Source organism: Panicum virgatum, chromosome 8N (assembly GCF_016808335.1).
Source record: "Panicum virgatum strain AP13 chromosome 8N, P.virgatum_v5, whole genome shotgun sequence".
NCBI lineage: Eukaryota > Viridiplantae > Streptophyta > Magnoliopsida > Poales > Poaceae > Panicum > Panicum virgatum.
In genome coordinates, this window is record NC_053152.1 from 208,742 (window position 1) to 228,541 (window position 19,800).

General features: G+C 47.4%; 1 long non-coding RNA gene across 1 annotated transcript; it reads left to right on the forward strand.

The window, feature by feature from the left end:
• Window positions 1–14,327: 14,327 nt before the first annotated feature.
• On the forward strand, window positions 14,328–16,901 carry LOC120685433. The gene is made up of 2 exons (XR_005679556.1): window positions 14,328–15,110; window positions 15,371–16,901. It is a non-coding gene; the product is annotated as an uncharacterized LOC120685433 (long non-coding RNA).
• Window positions 16,902–19,800: the final 2,899 nt, after the last annotated feature.

Sequence of the window (19,800 nt, forward strand, 5' to 3'; positions counted from 1 at the left end):
AGTGAGCGCCCAAGTCTCGGTGACATGGGAGGTGACAAGACTCTTAGTGAGTGTCACAACGTGGATTAGGGGTGTGTGCCAACACATCGACACCATGGGAAAAAAATCCGGTTGTCTCTTGCCCACTCTTCCATTTCAAGCATTTACTTTCATACAACTTTTCATGTGCTTGACCTTAGAGATCATAGCTTAGCTCTACCTTGCTTAGTTTCTTTTCTTTAGTAGCTTGTGTAGTTTGCTTAGTTAGCCGGTTGGTGAATTGAGCCGTACTAGCATTGCATAGGTTAAGGTTGTTTTAATTGTTTTAGAAATTTGAAAAAGGCCCAATTCACCCCCCCTCTTGGTCCATCGATCCTTACAATTGGCATCAGAGCCTCGTTGCTCATTTGGATCATTAGGCTTCACCGCCTAGAGCCATGGCCAAGATGGGTGGTTCACCGCCTCAATTCGAGGGCAAGAACTTTGCCTATTGGAAAGTTCGCATGGCCGCATACCTTGATGCGATTGCCCCCGAAGTGTGGTTGGCAACAAAGACCGGGTTCACCGGAACTCCCATCACGGAACAACTAAAGTGGAATGCAAAGGCTAGAAATGCAATTTTCGAAGCCATTAGTGAGGAAGTCTTTGCTAGAGTAAATGGCATGGACTTAGCAAGTGATATATGGAAAGAGCTAATTGAAATTCATGAAGGCTCCACAAAAGTCTGTGAACAAAAATATCACTTGTTTAGAGCAAAGTATGATTCTTTTAAGATGCTTGCTCATGAAAATTGCAATGATATGTATTCTCGCTTGAATATTATTGTCAAGGACATTAATGCTCTTGAAGTTTCTAAAATTGACAGTGGCTCCATCAACCGCAAGATTCTCATGCTCCTTCCGAAGCCAAAGTACAACATCATCAATGCTATGCTTCAAAAGGAGAATCTTGATACAATGGAAGTGGGAGAGCTTGTGGGCGAAATTCGCGCTCATGAAATGAGTATCCTTGGTATGTCCGAAGAGCCAACAACAAGCAAGTCAATTGCTCTCAAAACCAAGGCCAACAAACACCGCAAGCTCAAGATGGTCAAGCAAGAATCAAGCTCAAGCAATGAAGAAGAAGATCATCATGAGAGCTCATCCGATGAAGAAGATGATGGAGAACTTGCTCTCATGATGAGAAAGTTCGCACGCTTAAATGACAAGATCAACAAGAAGGGTTTCAATTTTGACCCCAAAAGAAGAATGTTCCGGCCATGGGGAGATGTCAAGAACAAAACTTGTTACAATTGTGGAGAAAAAGGCCACATCTCTCCCGATTGCCCCAAGCCGGACAAGAGAAAGAAGGACAACAAAAGCAAACATCGCCATGAATCAAGCGATGATGATGAAGATGAGAAGAAGAATAAAAACAAGAAATTTGGAAAGAAGAAGAGCCATGACAAGAAGACCAAGCTCTTCCCGAAGAAGAAGGGCAACACCAAGAGAACCTTCTTGGTAGAAAAACAAGAGTGGGTGACCGATGTCTCATCAAGCGAAGAGTCAAGTGATGAGGAAGAAGATATCGTCACCATCGCCCTCACCAATGAAGAATCATCGCTACCTCCACCTCCCATGTGTCTCATGGCAAAAGGTAAAACAAAGGTATGTGAGGAGGATAGTGATAGTGATAATAATAGTGATGATGAGCTTGACCCTTTTGAGTTTACTAACCTCATTAATGAGTATACATCCGTTATCAAGAGGGAAAAGGGCAAAGTCAAGATTCTTGAGAGCACTCATGCCAAGTTAGAGCTTGCCCACTCCGACTTGCTTGGCAAGTACAATGACTTGCTCAAAGAGCACAATGAGTCACTTGTACTTGCTAAGCAAGTTGAAGAGAGCCACAAAAAACTTAAACAAGAGCATAGGGAGTTGGCTCACAAATATCAAGAACTTAAATTTGCCTATGAAGCAATTGACCCAAGTCTTGAGAACTTTGCTCATGAAACTATTGAGAAGGTCAATGCTTCTACTTCATGTGATGACCTACTCATTAATGCAAATGCTACTAATGCTTTGCCCAAGCTTGTACCTTCTAAGGAAAAGGAATTGATGGATCAAGTGGCAAGCCTCAAGAGTAGTGTGGAGAAGCTCTCAAGAGGAGAATACATCCACAAGGAGATTCTCTTCAACAATGCCCGTGACTATGGCAAGAGAGCTCTTGGTTCATTTCCAGAGCCAAACATAGCTACTACTCCTTCTCCGGAGATCAAGATTAGCTTCATCAAGGAAGTTGGTTCATATTGCCAACATTGCCAAGTCACCGGGCACCACACTAGGGAGTGCACTTTACCATCACGTCCTCTTCCTAATTTACCCAAGAATTACTCATCAATGTTTCAAAATAACCATTTTCTCTTGAGTAAAGTGAAGGGCAAGGTGAAGGCCAAATTCATTGACAAACTCACTAAGGAGTCAAAGAAGAAGCATCCCAAGCAACTTTGGGTCCCAAAAGCTCTTGTCACACATGTGCAAGGCCCAAAGCTTGTTTGGGTTCCAAAAACTCAAAAGAGAATTCTCATGTGTGTAGGTGAACTACAAAGCCGGTGGAAAACATTGGGTACTTGATAGCGGTTGCTCTCAACACATGACCGGCAATGATAGCATGTTCACCACTCTTGAAGACCCCGGCGATCATGAACATGTCACCTATGGTGATAACTCAAGGGGAAAAGTTTTAGGTTTGGGTAGAATAGCAATTTCTAAAGATTTATCTATTTCTAATGTCTTGTTTGTAGAAGCACTTAGTTTTAATCTCATTTCTATTGCTCAATTGTGTGATCTTGGACTAACGTGTGCCTTTGACAAGAATGGTGTTGTAGTAACTCATGAAAAAGACAAGTCATTGGTATTCACGGGGTTTAGGCATGGCAACATTTACTTGGTGAATTTCTCTTCAAAGCAAACAACCACCATGACATGCCTCTTCACCAAGTCTTCTCTTGGGTGGCTCTGGCATAGAAGAATTGCTCATATCGGCATGAGCAACCTCAAGAAAGCCCACAAGAAAGGGATGATCACCGGCTTGAAGGATGTAACCTTTGACAAGAACAAGCTATGTAGTGCATGTCAAGCCGGAAAGCAAGTTGCAACACATCATCCCATCAAGACGATGTTGTCTACCTCCAAGCCGCTCGAGCTACTTCACATGGATCTCTTTGGTCCAACTACATACAAGAGCATTGGTGGTAACCTCTATTGCCTAGTAATTGTTGATGATTTTTCACGTTACACTTGGGTTATGTTTCTAGGCGATAAGGGTGAAACTCCGGAACTCTTCAAGACATTTGCAAGAAGGGCTCAAAGGGAGTACAACTCCCCAATTGTGAAGATCCGGAGTGACAACGGCACCGAGTTTAGGAATATGAGAATTGAATAATGGTGCGATGAAGAGGGTGTCAAGCATGAGTTCTCCGCCACCTACACGCCTCAACAAAATGGAGTGGTGGAGAGAAAGAACAAGACATTGATCACTCTAGCAAGAGCAATGTTGGATGACTATGGCACGTCCGAGAAATTTTGGGCGGAAGCAATCAACACGGTGTGCCATGCGTCCAACCGGGTGTATCTCCACCGACTCCTCAAGAAGACGCCATATGAACTCCTCACCGGGAAGAAGCCAAACATCTCCTACTTTTGAGTCTTTGGTTGCAAATGCTTCATCTATAAGAAGAAAAGGCTCGATAAATTTGAAAGTAGATGTGATGAAGGATTCTTTCTTGGTTATGCATCAAACTCCAAAGCATATAGAGTATTCAATCAAACCTCTGGGTTAGTTGAAGAAACATGTGATGTGGAGTTTGATGAATCTAATGGCTCCCAAGAGGAGGTTGTTGGCTATGACATTGTAGGTGATGACGAGATTGATGAAGCTTTGAAGAATATGTCCATTGGGGATATCAAGCCGGAAGAGGTGCATGAAGGCAATGATCAAGGGGGAGGACCTTCCTCATCTACACCAAGCACCTCTACGGCACCCCAAGTGGATGAAGATCAAGAAAAAGATGATCCACTGCCTCAAGAAGATGTGCCAACACCAACACCCCAAGTCCAAGAACAAGAAGAGCAAAGTGTTCCACCACAAGCACAAGTCACCCATGATCCACCCCAACAAGCATCCACGCAAGCACCGCTAGTGAAGCATGGTCGTATCTCCAAGGATCATCCAATTGGTCAAATCATTGGTAGTCCTTCCAAGGGAGTAAGAACTCGCTCCAAGCATGCTTCATTTTGAGAATATTACTCGTTTGTTTCTTGTATTGAACCCACTAGCATAGAGGAAGCACTTGAGGACTCGGATTGGGTAATGGCCATGCAAGAAGAATTGAACAACTTCACCCGCAATGAAGTTTGGGTCCTCGAAGCTCCTCCGAAAGACAAGAACATAATCGGCACCAAGTGGGTCTTTCGAAACAAGCAAGATGAACATGGGGTGGTAATACGCAACAAAGCAAGACTTGTGGCAAAAGGGTTTTCTCAAGTCGAAGGTTTGGATTTTGGTGAAACTTTTGCTCCGGTCGCAAGACTTGAAGCTATCCGCATCCTTCTTGCTTACTCTTCACATCATAACATTAAGTTGTATCAAATGGATGTGAAAAGTGCTTTCTTAAATGGCGTAATTAATGAACTTGTTTATGTTGAGCAACCTCCCGGGTTTGAAGATCCGAGGAATCCTAATCATGTTTATAGGTTGCACAAGGCACTCTATGGGCTCAAACAAGCTCCAAGGGCTTGGTATGAGAGGCTTCGTGGCTTCCTAATCATGCAAGGCTTTAAGATCGGGAGGGTGGACACCACATTGTTCACAAAAGACGTCAATGGGGATCTTTTCATTTGTCAAATTTATGTTGACGATATTATCTTTGGCTCAACTAACGATTCACTAAGCCATGAGTTTGCTACCATGATGTCTAGGGAATTCGAGATGTCCATGATTGGCGAATTGACCTTCTTCCTTGGTTTTCAAGTCAAACAAATGAAGGAAGGGACATTCATCCATCAAGAAAAGTATACTAAAGATATCTTGAAGAAGTTCAAGATGGATGAGTGCAAGCCAATCAAGACACCCATGGCAACTAATGGGCATCTCGACTTGGATGTGGACGGTAAATCGGTTGATCAATCCCTCTATCGTTCTATGATAGGGTCTTTGCTTTACCTTACCGCATCTAGGCCCGATATAATGTTTAGTGTGTGCTTGTGTGCCCGCTTTCAAGCAAACCCAACGGAATCACACCTCTCGGCTGTGAATAGGATCCTTCGGTATCTCAAGCATACCCCAAGCATAGGCTTGTGGTACCCAAAGGCGCTAGCTTAGATCTCTTGGGATACTCGGATTCGGATTTTGCCGGAAGCCGGGTGGATCGCAAGAGTACCTCCGGGGGTTGCCACTTGCTTGGGCGTTCTCTAGTTTCTTGGTCGAGTAAGAAGCAAAATTCCGTGGCTTTGTCCACCGCGGAAGCGGAATATATAGCGGCCGGTGCATGTTGTGCCCAAATCCTATATATGAAGCAAACCCTTTTGGACTTTGGTGTGAAACTAGATAGGATCCCACTCCTTTGTGACAATGAAAGTGCCGTAAAAATTGCCAAAAATCCGGTTCAACACTCTCGCACAAAGCACATTGATATTCGCCATCACTTCTTGCATGATCACGAAGCTAAAGGAGACATATCTCTTCAAGGTGTGAGATCCGAGGAGCAATTGGCAGATATTTTCACAAAACCTTTAAACGAGAGTACTTTTGTTAGGCTAAGGAATGAGCTTAATGTATTAGATGCGGCAAACGTCATGTAAGTTGCTTTGTCATATAGAAAAATGCATACATATAGGACACTTGTCTAACCTTGTCAAGATAGTGATGAACGTGGGTCTTGCATGAGCCGGTGGTCTTCGTTTCGCTCATGGCATGAAGAATGGTTCATCATGAAGAAGCTTGCCAAGGGTTCAAACTTGACAAGATAGATTTAATTTTGTGCAATGCATGTGCTTGTCATATAGAATGCATCCATGTTTAATTCTAGCTGTGCACTGGCATTGCATCACGTTAAGTAGCATCACAAGGGAGCAAATCACACTTCGAGAAAGATATTCATGCTAAATATGAAATATCATCTCTACAAGGGTGATAAGATCAATGTTGCGCTTTCATGCCTATTGAGTCACGTCCTATCGAACTTAAAGTTTCAATCTCTAAGTTCATAGGCAATGTGGCTCATACATTTGGTTTTTGTGTTTAAACCTCGCTTGGATCTTAATTTGCCTATGTTTATGTAAAAGCTTGCGAGCACTTAGTATGAGTGTTTGAGGGGTGAGGTTGTCTCTCGAAAATGATCCAAATTGAGTGTTTATGGCTTTGGTTTTGCAATTTTGGATCAGAAGTAGAGTGTGTAGTTCAGCAGAAAATTTCCTTAACCACCGGTTAAACCGACGCCTGGTTTTGCGCTGCATCGGTTCAACCGGTGCTTAAAGTCTTCGTGGCTTGGTTTATGCATCGTCTCTAGAACAAACTCCGACTGTTACACCGATGGCCACCGGTGCATCCGATGGTTGACGGATGAACCGGCGCCTTTGCATCGGTTCAACCGGTGCTACTGCATGGAGTTTTGGCCCTTGCAATGTCTCTGGACCTTACTCCTGCCAATGCACCGACGCCCGTCGGATGTTCCGGTGCCTCAGTGGCGGATCTTCCGGTGCCCCTTTTGACCACGTTTTCAACCAAATCAGATCTGGTCAAATTCAAACCGGTGATTACACCGATGCTCTTTTCCCTGAACCATCGGAACTTCCGATGCCTTAAGGGTTGGCGGGCCCGCTCGTCCTGTTTTACTAACCTGTCCGCGGGCCCCGCACGTCAGTCTCAGCAGTTCCTTTTCTTCCTCCTCGCGAAACCGCCGCCCTGCACCCGCACCTTCGCCCGTACGCCGCTCCGCCGCCGCCACTCCTGCGCCGCCCCTCCGCTGCCGCACGTGCGCCGCTCCTACTCCACTACGCCGCCGCGTCACGCGCCACGCCAGCGCCGCGCACCCGCCGCGCCTGCGCCCGCGCCACTACTGTGTCGCCCTGCGCCGCCCGCACCGCGCGCCGCCGCCTTCCACGACCAGCGCCGCCGCTTCGCAGCACCTTCCCACCTTCGCACGCGCGCTCTTTTGCCCTACTCGCGCCGCAGCAAGGGCTCTGATTCATTCCCTTCACCCTTTGATCAGGCGCCCTCAAGGTGTTCGACGAATTGTCTCAAGGACAATTTTCGTCATAGTTTGACTCAGCTTCGTCTCTGATCTACAAGGGTACTTTCCTGACCATTCTATGCATTTGATGCACCCTCAATCTCACATCCTTTGTACTTATGCACTAGTATGCCCCTTGCACCTCACATAACACTTATCTTTCACACACTTACACTTGTCTAGATAAGATCTCTATTAGTGTGTTCTTTCAGAGGTTATCCACTAGAATTCATGTCATAGGCTCAAATCGAATCCTTGTTTTGCCTCTCTATGTCAGATGGCTGGTGACAAGAAGGGTAAGGGTAAGATGGTAGCGCAGAAGAAGAAGAAGCGCGCCCGTGAGGACCGCGAGCGAGAGCAAGCAGAGGCAGTTGCAGATGCAGCAGATAGGTAGGGATCGCTCAGGATCAGGGATCCTCAGGTTCAGGGGGAGCCACAGCAGCAGTTACGTCGCTCAGGACGTACTCAGACAGCTCAGACCTCACCTGAGTCCCGCTCTCGTCCACGGACTCGAGGTGGTGCTACTCAGAGAGGAGCAGGCCATGCACAGCAGCAGCACACCGGCAGTGGCACTCAGATAGGAGGTCAGGACAGTGGTGAGGCACTGCCCGAGGTCGAGCTATTCGATCTCAGGGGTATTCTAGGACCTAGGGTCAAGAGACTGCGATATGTGACCCCGGAGCAGTGGTTTCCCGAGCAGAGGGATGTTGGAGTTGATCGTCGCTTTCACACTCTGCTCCAGGAGTCTTTTTACCATGCCTACTGCGAGTTGGATATCAAGATCAGTGAGCACAAGATGCTCCACTGGGTGGCTATGCGTGTAGCAGCAGGTGGGACTCCAGTGCTTCCTCTTTTCGAGAGATATGTTGGATTGCCTGCTCTACTCAGTGAGAGGTCCAGGTACATTCGGGAGTGGGTTCGAGTCTTCTACGCCACTCTGTTTATTGAGGAGGACCGACAGTTTATTGACTTCATGTTACAGGAGAAGCACTATCGTTTGACCCGAGCTCGTCTGGCTACCCTCCTTGGAGTTCAGATTGCCGAGGAGCCACACTTCGTGCACTATCAGGCTTATGGCAGCACGGTGCCTCCTCGTCGTCCTCATGAGTCTCACGTACCATCTGACGAGGAGATCAGTGTTCTCTTTCAGCAGCCCTTCCTGCCTGGCACACCGAGTACTCCGGACAGGCTGACTCACGTGGCACACTCTATCCACCTAGCTCTGAGGAAGAGTCTGCTGTTCTGGATTGGATACAACGAGGGGATTACAGCTCTGCAGCAGTGGCTCCTACTATATATCATGACAGGTCGTGACTTTGACCTAGTCGACTTCTTTATCTGCGAGCTAGAGGACGTGATTCTGGATGGGATGACAGTTCACCGTCGTCATCCGTTTGCTCATTGGATCTGCTGGATTCTGGCTCAGCTAAGTCAGAATGAGCATATGGATGAGCTGGAGCACTCGAGGACACACTTCAGTTTTTACTCACCTGCTACTCCTCGAGATGGTCGTCGTGGCTCGAGAGGCCAGCGCCGAGCACAGCGGGTTCTGGATGAGCGTTTCTTGGCTGAGGGCAGAGTTGCAGACGATCCGACAGCAGCCGAGGACGCCTCACTAGCAGCAACAGAGGCGCAGCTCCCACACTACCTGATCACTGACTCAGAGGACTCGGAGGATGACGAGGATTTCATTCCCACTGTTACTGTTCCTCGAGGTGCTCATGACGATGAGGCAGGATCCTCCGGTGCAGTACGAGCCCCTGCTCCTCCAGTTACCACTGCACAGGTCACACAGCCAGACTCTCTTGCAGCGATACTTACTCGGCTCTCTGACCAGCAGGACCGGTTTGCTGCAGCTCAGCTGAGCATGCAAGCCGAGCAGGCTCACCAGCAGGAGGCCTAGACACTTGTCCTTGAGGGCATTCGGCAGTAGCAGGAGGCCATGAGGTTACAGCTTCAGCAGCAGTCCCAGATCCAGCAGCAGATGTTCACTTTCTTCTCGGGATGCTTCGGTCAGCTGTACCGTCACACTGGACTGCCTGAGCCTCAGCTCCCTACACCCCAGCAGCTCCAGTTCGACCCCACTGCTCCCGCTCCTACTGTTGGCGGTTTTGTGCAGACACCCTTGTCATCCTTCCCGTTGTCACCATTTCTTCAGACCGGGTTGTTTGCCAGTCCTGTTCCTACTGCTGCTCCGGCTCCTACTCCACAGCCTAGTGTTTGGACTGCCGAGCAGCGTGCAGAGTTTCTGAGGCAGTAGCAGATCCTACACCAGCTCCAGCACCCCTCGGCTCAGTCTCTCACTTTCGAGTCACCTTCACAGCCTGAGGTGCTCCGTCCGTCCGTCGTGCGCCCCACTCAGCCAGACCTGACTCCCGTCACGTCTGCTCCTCCGACAGACTCCACGATCGTCGCCGAGCCAGCTTCTACCGTTACACTAGCTACTTCTGCTGTTCCGACGACTCCGGTCGAGCAGAAGTCCTCCTCGGTCGACGACGACTGGAAGGACGACGACGTCGACGACTCCGCCGCTCAATTTTCCACCGGACCCAGCCGGAAGACCCCGCCTTCTCCAGCTCAGGATTAGTTTGCCTTCCTTTTTGGTGCTTTGTTGCCAAAGGGGGAGATAGATAGGGGGAGTAGAGATAGGGGGAGCTTGGTGGTTTGTGGCGTGATTGGATCTTCATGGATTTTGTGTATGGACATGTTATTTGGATATTGTGTATGCTCTGTGTTGACATGTGCCTACATGTGCTTTATTTCGAGTAATGCATGCCTGTTTATCGCTTTCATTTACATATCTTGTGTATCTCTACTTTGTGTTGTCATCAATCACCAAAAAGGGGGAGATTGTAGCGCATCTAGGCCGATAGATGTTAATGGTAAGTTTCGGTGATTAATGACAACCGTATGCGACTAACGTGTGTTTTAAAGGAAAACTCATTGACTGGATTAGTCTCATATGAAATATGAAAGGAGACCCCTCAATTCGAAACAATCATGCGAACCAAGGACTCCATTTTAAAGATTAAGGACCTTTCTAGTCTCAAGTGTCACAAGGAGACGAAGGACACTTGATTTAGCTAGGTTTTATAGTTTCTAGTTCTTGATCGTACTATTAAGAGGGGTTCATGAGTTAGTAGCTTGATCAAAATTAAGTTGGCCTTAGAAATATTGCACACTCACTCAAAAACAGCAAAAGATGGTCAATAGAAGTCAACACAACTCTTGGAAGAAGAAACAATCAAAGTCACATTCGAATTGAAGTCAAAACAGCTGAAAACAAAGAAAAACAGCAGCACCGGTTGAACCGGTGCCCTAGCATCGGAACATCCGATGCATGGCGGAAGGACCGATGCCCTGTCGGTCTATCTTCTTTGGAAGCAGGCAGGAATCAAGTCAAAAACTCTATAGCACCGGTTGAACCGATGGTCCCAAGAAAAGCACCGGTGCATTAGAAGTACTTTGTTCCAGAGAGCATGTTTTGGTGGACTTCAACTTCTCTTCAGCACTGGTTGAACCGACGCTTCAGAATCAAAGCACCGGTGCATTGGATGTACTTTGTTCCAGAACGCTTGTTTGAGTTGATCAGTGAACCTCTTCAGCACCGGTTGAACCGATGCCTCTACGGAGCATGCACCGGTGCAATGACGCAAGCGTGGATACTGTGTCAGAACTCCAACGGTTACTAATTGGACACAGAGAGACCGGTTGAACCGATGCCTATACTTTCTATCCCGTCGGTTCTTCCGGTGGTCACGGTTTTTCTGCAGAAAACTTCCAACGGCTATGTGACCTCCTCCACTCTATATAAGGGTATCCCCTGGCTCATTTCAGTTGCCTTTGACACCTTGAAAACCTGAGGCCACCCTTGAGAAGAAGAGAAAGAGCTTTGAGCAAAAGAGAGAAGATCTAGTGCCTTGTTTGTGCTTCAACCTTGAAGATTTCATCCTTTGCAAGTGTAGCAAGTGTGCTTGAGCTAGGGCCAACTAAGTGTAGGTCAAGTGAAGGCTTAGGAGCTTGTTACTCTTGGTGATTGGCAGCACCTAGACGATCTTGGTGATTGAAGGTGTTTCTTTCGGACCTTGCCAAGGATTGTGGGAGCCCGAAGAAGTTTGTACGTGGCTTGAGCTCCACCACGCCGGGATGGTGAACGGAGACTCTTAGTGAGCGCCCAAATCTCGGTGACATGGGAGGTGACAAGACTCTTAGTGAGTGTCACAACGTGGATTAGGGGTGTGTGCCAACACATCGACACCACGGGAAAAAATCCGGTTGTTTCTTGCCCACTCTTCCATTTCAAGCATTTACTTTCATGCAACTTTTCATGTGCTTGACCTTAGAGATCATAGCTTAGCTCTACCTTGCTTAGTTTCTTTTCTTTAGTAGCTTGTGTAGTTTGCTTAGTTAGCCGGTTGGTGAATTGAGCCGTACTAGCATTGCATAGGTTAAGGTTGTTTTAATTGTTTTAGAAATTTGAAAAAAGCCCAATTCACCCCCCTCTTGGTCCATCGATCCTTACACCGCGCAACGACTCCCATGGTACTCGCCATCGATCCTATTCCACATCATGTCGTCGCTAGAGCTTTTCCCTCTGCCATACTGTCACCACACCGGGGTAATCAACCAACTAGCTAAAACACGCTACGTCAACATATCCGCAAGATATAGACTAATCACCACGAATAGATCTAATTTCACTATGAACATATGGATGCATCACATATGAGAAAGAAAGCATGCATTGAAGTAGACCAAAGTCGAGACAACTAGAATAAAGAGTAGATTGATATCACCATCGTGTGTGTATATACCCCGACGAATGTTGGGGATGACTCCTGAACTCCACCATGGCACAACCTCGCAGGGAGGCCATGGCGGCTAGGGGTGTCCTAAGCCATCTCCTAGGTACCTTCGAAGACTTGCGGCGGCCGTCGTCTCCCTCCGGCCTTGGCCCTAGGTTTTCATCGAGTTCTGGGTGGATTGATCCCCCGAGTTGAATAAGGTGCGAGCTATTTATAAGCCGAGGAAGCCACCGGTCGAAGGGGAGGCCGAACCACCTCGGAAACGGGCTAGGCCGGCCGGCTCATGGGCCTAGCCCGGCCGGCCTACCCTCTTTCGGGACCGCCTCGGTCTCCTCTTTCGCGTGTAGACTCCTCGCATCTTCTAGAGTTTATGTCCTTCACGATTGCACCCCTTTGGACGTCGTTATCTTGGAGATATCTTCGAGGAAATGATAAGATAGGGAATCCTTCCTTAAATCTTTATTTGCTTTACTTAATCCCGAAGTATCTTGATCTCATCTTTGTGGGCTTGGTCCTTTGGGCTCTCTTGGAGGATGGATGTGCATGAATGGGCTTCGAATCAACATGGGCTTTGGTACTTCCTTTGGGCTTTGGCCTTCGTCTTTCTCCGTGTTAGCGCTCGATCACGGGCCTCGTCATTTCATGCTCTAAAATAGGCCAAAAATCTGCAAAAACGAAGTTCCTCCAAAATATATATGCAAATGTGAAAATGACCAATAATTAGGCCGGGGTTAGGACGGTTAGTGATTTTGATATTAAATTCATGCCATCATCAAGGATAAACAAGGGATAAAATGAGTACTTAAAGTGCGCCAACACTTGCCAATTGCCACCGCACTGCTCGAACATAATTTTTTAAAGTCTGGTACTAATATTTTTATAGACATGTACACGGTATTAATTTGGAGGAAAAACGATGGAGAAACGGGACTTCCAACCTGAGTCACGGTTGCCAAGGCCACTTTACAACCAGGTCATCAGCCACCGGTATTTACCAAAAAAAATGGGCTGTCTATGCGGGGCTTTGAGCCTAAGACCGAGCACTCAAGTCCACGTCGCCGACAAAAATAAGGGGCAGTAGGAATCGAACCGGCGACCTCACAATACACCATGCGTATGCTTTACCAGTAGACTCCTTATACAGTCGTTGCGCGATAGGAATGTTTGATTTTTTTATATTGATAGTGTGCCTGATGGGCAACCCGACCACGCGGCAGCACCGGGATGGTCGCGTGATGAACTTAAGACGTGCCGCGCGGCGATGTTGCTGCATGCTTCATATTTTCTTTTTTAATTCGTAGTATATAGTTGAAACTTGTATTTCTTGGTCATATTAACTTCAAATTTGCCGATTCTTTTTTCTAACATTTTGTAAAATCATGATCTTATATTTAATATTATTGTATTATGTGTTTATTGCGAATTTATGAATCGGATTGATATGACTTCATTTCTCCCATTTACGAAGAGAATAGAAACATATATTTTTGCATAACAACTGGTAATGTGACTTCATATTTTATAATGTTATGATTAGAGTAAGGTCATATCTAAATTTGAAGTTCATACAAGTTCAAAAATATTATGAGGTATTCAGATCTCAAAGTTTGACTTGAGTTATTAGAAACTATGTGCGAGACATATCCTTTTTTGAACAATGCATGCTCCCACTTTACTAAAACAATTTGATTTTTTTATGGAAAGATTATGGATCCAAAATATGTTTCCATACCAATTTGTAGAATTTTTTTGGCCAAATTAAGATGTTACTGTAATTATTATGTCGTAATTCGGAGAAAGGAGTTTGAATTATCCCTAGTAAACTTTTGAATATTTCATCTATCTCCAAGACATGGGGTAGAATAAAACATGTGAGCCTAAATATAATTCTCTTTAATTATTTTAATTTTACTAGAGGTACATATAGTTCAACTTGGAATTACTTACTATAAGCATGTAGAAATTTATTTAATTGATGGAAAATATCAAATATATTCAAAAAAATTTGAAACTTCTACATGACAATTTCGACGTTGTCCAGTACATTTTAAAAGTGTATTGCCTATTTAAGATAGTTTTTTACAAGTTATTTCACAAGTGTATTTTAAATTGAAAGAAAAAAAAATGAAAAATATCAATTTGAGATAAATATGGGCTGTTTTTAGCTCGGCCCACTCGGTCCAATTACTCCTGACTATCCATCGCCAATCCGACAGTTAGCATCACATCTCCATAGTATAAAATGAGTTGAAACCCTGATTATCCTCTGTCACTCAGTCCTCTCCTCAGACTGTCGGTTACTCGCGTCTGCCCTCAGATCTGCTCGGGGCGAACTCCGCCCGCCAGGTGAGTGCAGCGCGAGCTCCGCACTGGCCAGGCAAGAGCTCGTCTCCGTCTTCCCTCCCCGTGTCTTGCTCCTCTGTCTCCCGGTCGCCGCATCTGGAGAGAAGGGAGCCAAGATGCCGAGCGCCGAGCAGCCGCCGCGACCCCATGGCCCAGATGCGAGCGGCGAGGCACCCTCTCATTCCCTTCAACTCTATCTGCTTCCCCTAACTACAAATCCTCCTCCTCAGATTCACCCGTGGCTCCTCTCCCCGGCACTATGGCCACCAAAGTTCTTGCCTGCGCATCCCTCTCGCCTCCACTTCTCCGTCTCCCACCCCATCCTCAGATCTGAGCGCCGCCCCCCCTAAACTCTGGTGAGGCGACGGTCGTGGGGCACCCAGCTCCGGGCTCGGTGAGCTGGCGGCGGCGGCGCGTCGAGGTCTCCCTCCGAGGTGGGACTCTGACCGTAGGGAGGCAAGGTTGTCCATATGACGCCGCGCCATGGCCATCCTTGAGGTGCCTAGGCTCCGAGGTTGTGGCCACCGGCTCCTGCAGGAGGCCGCAAGGTGTGGCGGTGCGTGGGCCACTCGAGCTCTCTCTCCGTGGGCTGGCAGCCGGTGGCGGTGCGGCTGCACGCGCCCTCGCGTGAAGCATGGCAACGACATCGAGTTGGAGCCCCGTGGTGAAGCAAGGCAACGACGTCCGTTCTCCAGGCTGTCATGGCCATGCAGGTAATCTGTTCGATGGATGTCTCTGAAGGAGAAACAGTTGCTTGCTCCTGCTTTACAATAAGAGTTTTGATTTTCTATATATGCATCTATTTGCCTATATGCGTGAGTGTGTCTATATGCCTAGTTCAATCTGGTTTCCAATATTATCCCTATTTGCCTATATGCGTCAGTGTGTCTATATGCTACACTGCTCTATTTTTTTGAATTATATATGGATCTAAAATGCAGTATTCTGACACTGGTAGTATTCTGAAATGCAGTACATGTCTACAATGTTCTACTGCTTGTAGGAGGCATATATAAATGCCTGGAGCGTAATTTCAGATAATTACAGAAAAAAAATCCATGTTGCAGTTATTGGATTCAGTCCAATGCTTGTAGTATTGGAGCTTATGCATGGGATATAGCTTCAGATAACTATATAGGTCATGTTTTGGGCAATTAGTTCAATGCTTGTAGGAGCATATGCCCTTCTATGCATGTAATTTAGCAGGCAGCATGCTTTTCTCCTGTGCTTCCTGTGCAGTAGGAGCTCAGTTTCTATTGGTCAGTAATGTAGCGAGAACTTGGCTTCGTTGGTGTTTTTCTGTGCACAAGTAGCATCATTAGTTCTGATTGTGTTTCATCACAAGCAATGATACACTTTTAGTCTATTTGTGTAGGGACAACAACTAAGGTCTTATTTCCTAGTATTTCTCTGTAGCTCTTTTCTTATCTTGTTTTTCTCTAGTGCTAATAATTTTTTTCTCAACAAATACAGTAAGGCATTAGTGGATCCAAGTGTGAAACACTATATTTTTTCATGAGCTCGTCGGAACTGCAACTCTAGAACTCTAGAGCGAATACTTATTTCCTAGTTCCACAAAGAAAAGATTACACTGCTACTGATTTTGGTTAATTTAATTGTGATGCTCATCCTGTCACGCATGCTTCTTGATTGAACAGAGCTCTGATTATTTATGATTTAGCAGTACTCTAGTGTGTAGCAGGTCTCATTTGGTGCTAGAACATTTGGTTTGCATGTCCTAATGGATTATTTTTTATCACTATTGTCAATTGTCGAGCATAGTATTTTAATTGAGTCTACAACATTAACTGAACTGTTATTTTTTTTTGAAAAGATTGCGGGAGCTCCGCTTTGTTATTTAAGGAGAAAGAAGTAGTTCAAGTTTACATAGAAGTGCTATTACATAAAAGGGAGGAACTCAAGCTCTAAAAGTACTGAACTAAACATTGAACAAAGACAACTCTGGTTTCCCGCAGGCCAGAACCCTACAATTCAGCTCAGCTTTGATTTCCTGCAGTACCTCCGTTGGTGTCAAGATCTGATGCTCGAACACCCATTTGTTTCGTGCCTTCCAGATGTTCCAAGCACCGTAGATCAGCAACGTTGCTTTGAGTCGTCGAATCTTCTTGGGTAGGTTTGCCAATTCCTTCTCCCACCACTCCATGATGTCAATCCCCTGAGCCGGAATCGTAATCAGATTTTGCGACCAAGTTTCCAGCTTCGCCCACACTTGTCTGGCGAATGCGCAGTGTAGGATGAGGTGAGGTGCTGTCTCGGGTTCTTGAGTGCAAAGGGTGCTGGTTGGACTACAAGGCCACCGTCTTGCCAACAATTTATCTGCTGTGTGAATCTTGCACTGAAGTAGAAGTCAAGCAAAAAACTTATGCTTTCCTTCCGCTTCTGCTTGCCAAACACTAAGCCCTCGAAAGTTACTATAAGATCCCAAGAACTGTGCATTGTAAGCTGACTTGGCCGTATAGGCCCCATCCGATGTCCATCTCCAAGAGATTGTATCTTGTCCATCAGATAGTTGCACCGCCTGCACAAGATCCCGGAGCTCCACGAAGCTGGCCATTTGATCAACTGACTGCATCCTCCATAAACCCCTTGTCTAGTTTTGATTTAGCAATTCTTCCTTGACGGTTTTGTTCTTTCTCCACGCCAACTTGTAAAGATCGGGGGACCGATCCATCGGTGCTTGCCCACACAGCCAAGTGGATTGCCAAAAGCTAGCTTTCTCTCCATTGCCTAAAGTTACAACAGTACTTGCTCGGAATAATTGCTTGTCGACTGCATCAGACTGCATCAACCGGTGGTTCAGTGCCTACCCAAGGCCGTTCCGGTTCTGTCCACTGAAACCACAGCCAACGTAAACGCAAGGCCTTGCTAAAGAGGGCGAGGTCAAGAATGCCTAAACCTCCAAACTTTTTTGGCCTCAAGGTTTTACTCCACTGTACCAAGCAATGACCACCATTTGCCTCTGCAGCCCCTTTCCAGAGGAAGCTCCTCCTTATTCTGTCAATTTTCTTAATTGCCCATTTCGCCAGCTTGAACACAGTCAAGAAGTAGGTAGGTAGTGAGGATAGAACGAGTTGACGAGCCTCAGTATACCGGCCTTGTTCAACAATCTTCCTTTCCAAGCAGCTAGTTTACCCCCCATTTTGTCTATGAGTGGCTGTATGTCGACTCTTCTGATTGCCCGCACATGCAGCGGTAGTCCCAAATATTTGCAAGGAAAGGAGCTCTGTGCGCACTGAAAAGCTTCCATTACATGTTGCAAGTCCAAACCGTCACAACAAATTGGATACACTATGCTTTTTGCATTGTTGGTGATTAAACCAGAAGTTACAATAGTGCAACAGTAATCCTGCACCAGGTCCCTCACAACCTTCCTCCTGGCTTTACTGTTCAAACCTCGGACGTTCCAGTCAAACAACAGACACTTCTGTTCACTCATTAAAGAAACAAGTGAACACACACACCCCGTGACCTCCTAGCACAGCGGAGGAGGCCCCATGGAAGACGATCCCAAAACAAGATGATTGACCAAGGCACGCGTACAGGACATGTCCACCGGGGACATGAACGCCAACACAAACACACACACGCACTCCACATAGGGACACACACACACGCGCGCGCCCGCTCGCCCGCACGCACCGCGGGCATCCCCCGCCTAAGCCTCCGCATGGATAGCCATGGCACCGAGGCAATCGGTGCCCTCAACCACCTGAAGTCCAAAGGTTTCCCTGTAGTTGGTGACCATGTTGTCTTCCATCGGCTGAACAAACTTTGCTTTGAACTCCTCCTCAGCTTGGTTTAGTGCCTCCTTTTCTTGCAAGAGCCCACATTTCTTCATGAGCAATGCCGTGGCTTGCTGTTCCATGTTCAAGGCAGACTTGGGCTTGTTGGCCAGACGAGTGCTTCGTTCTTTCTGCGTGCTCTCCTGTGTCTCCTTCACCTTCTGTACCGGCGTTTCCAGGAGGGACTAGCTTATCTTCTTCGTATAGATGAGTTTCCCCTGCTGCTCATCTCCATCAGTATAAACAACGTCCCCCTGCTGCTCCGAGGCCTCCCTCGGCCCAGCAGCAGCATCCCTCGGCCCTACAGCAGCCTGGTCCAGACCATCAGAAACCTCCTCAGGCGGGAAAAGTTCCCTGGGGTCCGGGGTACCACGGAGGCCCGGCCCATCAGCTCCCGAAGAAAATTGGGTGGTCAGCTCCATAGCTTCAAACAGCAAATCAGTGTCTAATGCAACCGGCGCAGTGCTGCGCGCATCTGGCAGCTGCACCGGTCCCACCACAACAGCGTCAGTTGACCACTGTCGCCCTGGTCTTCCACTGGCTTCATCTCTCATCGGGTCACCCACCAGCAAAAAGCCGGACACCTGCTCACCCTGGCCTAACAGGTCCTTCTCTGCCCACCGTGTTGTCTGTGTGCTGCCCGCTGAAGCCGAACAGCTCTTTGCATTGGCTTCGTCAAGCATTAGGTCCCACCCTGAGCCCTCTGAGCCGGTTCTTTCATGAGAATGGCAAAAAGGCTCTGCCTCCTCGGACTGAGCTCTGCTTCCTTCCTTTCCTGGCTGCCCATGCACCCATGCTGCCCGGTGAGGTTACCTCCTTCCTCGGCGCCGGTCATCTCCAGCACCTCCTCCTTGCCTTCTCTGGCGGTGGTGCGGCCACTGTGATGACCACCACCTCCACTAATGTGCTGACTTGCACTTGCATCCCTGCCTCCTCCTCCCCTGTTCCGAGCCTGTGCATTCCACGCCCCGGAGCTCGAAGGCGGGAACTGCAACTGGCTCTGTCCTCCGGCACCATCGCTCGGCGGTGGGGATCTATCCCTGCGCCTATCCCCCAACCTCTCATGTATTGGAACTCGCCGAGGAGAACGCTGCCTGTCAGGGACCCCAAGTCGCCAGGAGAAACAGTGCTTGACCGGCCATTCCTCCTCCACAGAAACAACTGGGAGGCCACAGGTGTCATTGTGAAAACTTTCCGACGATAGCGGACTTGGTGGCGGAGTGAAACCCACCACCTGATCAACATGTAGAATGATGGCATAGTCTATCATCGCCGCAGGGCCAGAGGGCACCTCCGGCAACTCCATGTTCCCAAGCCTTGTGAAGAACTCGTTGTGCTGCACCTCTGTGGACTCAACTGGTTCTTCTAACTTAAGTGTTCCTTCTACTGCTATGCTATCAGGATCATCAATGAAAATCCAAACGCACACACAAGCTATCTCATCCTCAGACTTCTTCTCAGTGTCAATCTCATCAACTATGGCGGTTGGTGGGAGCAGCTTGTTGATAACCTCAATGTGCGCAGCATGGTCGGGAATCCCCTCGATGCAAAGACGTACCCGGTACAGGAGCTTGCTCGCCGCCGTCGCACCGAACTGCCG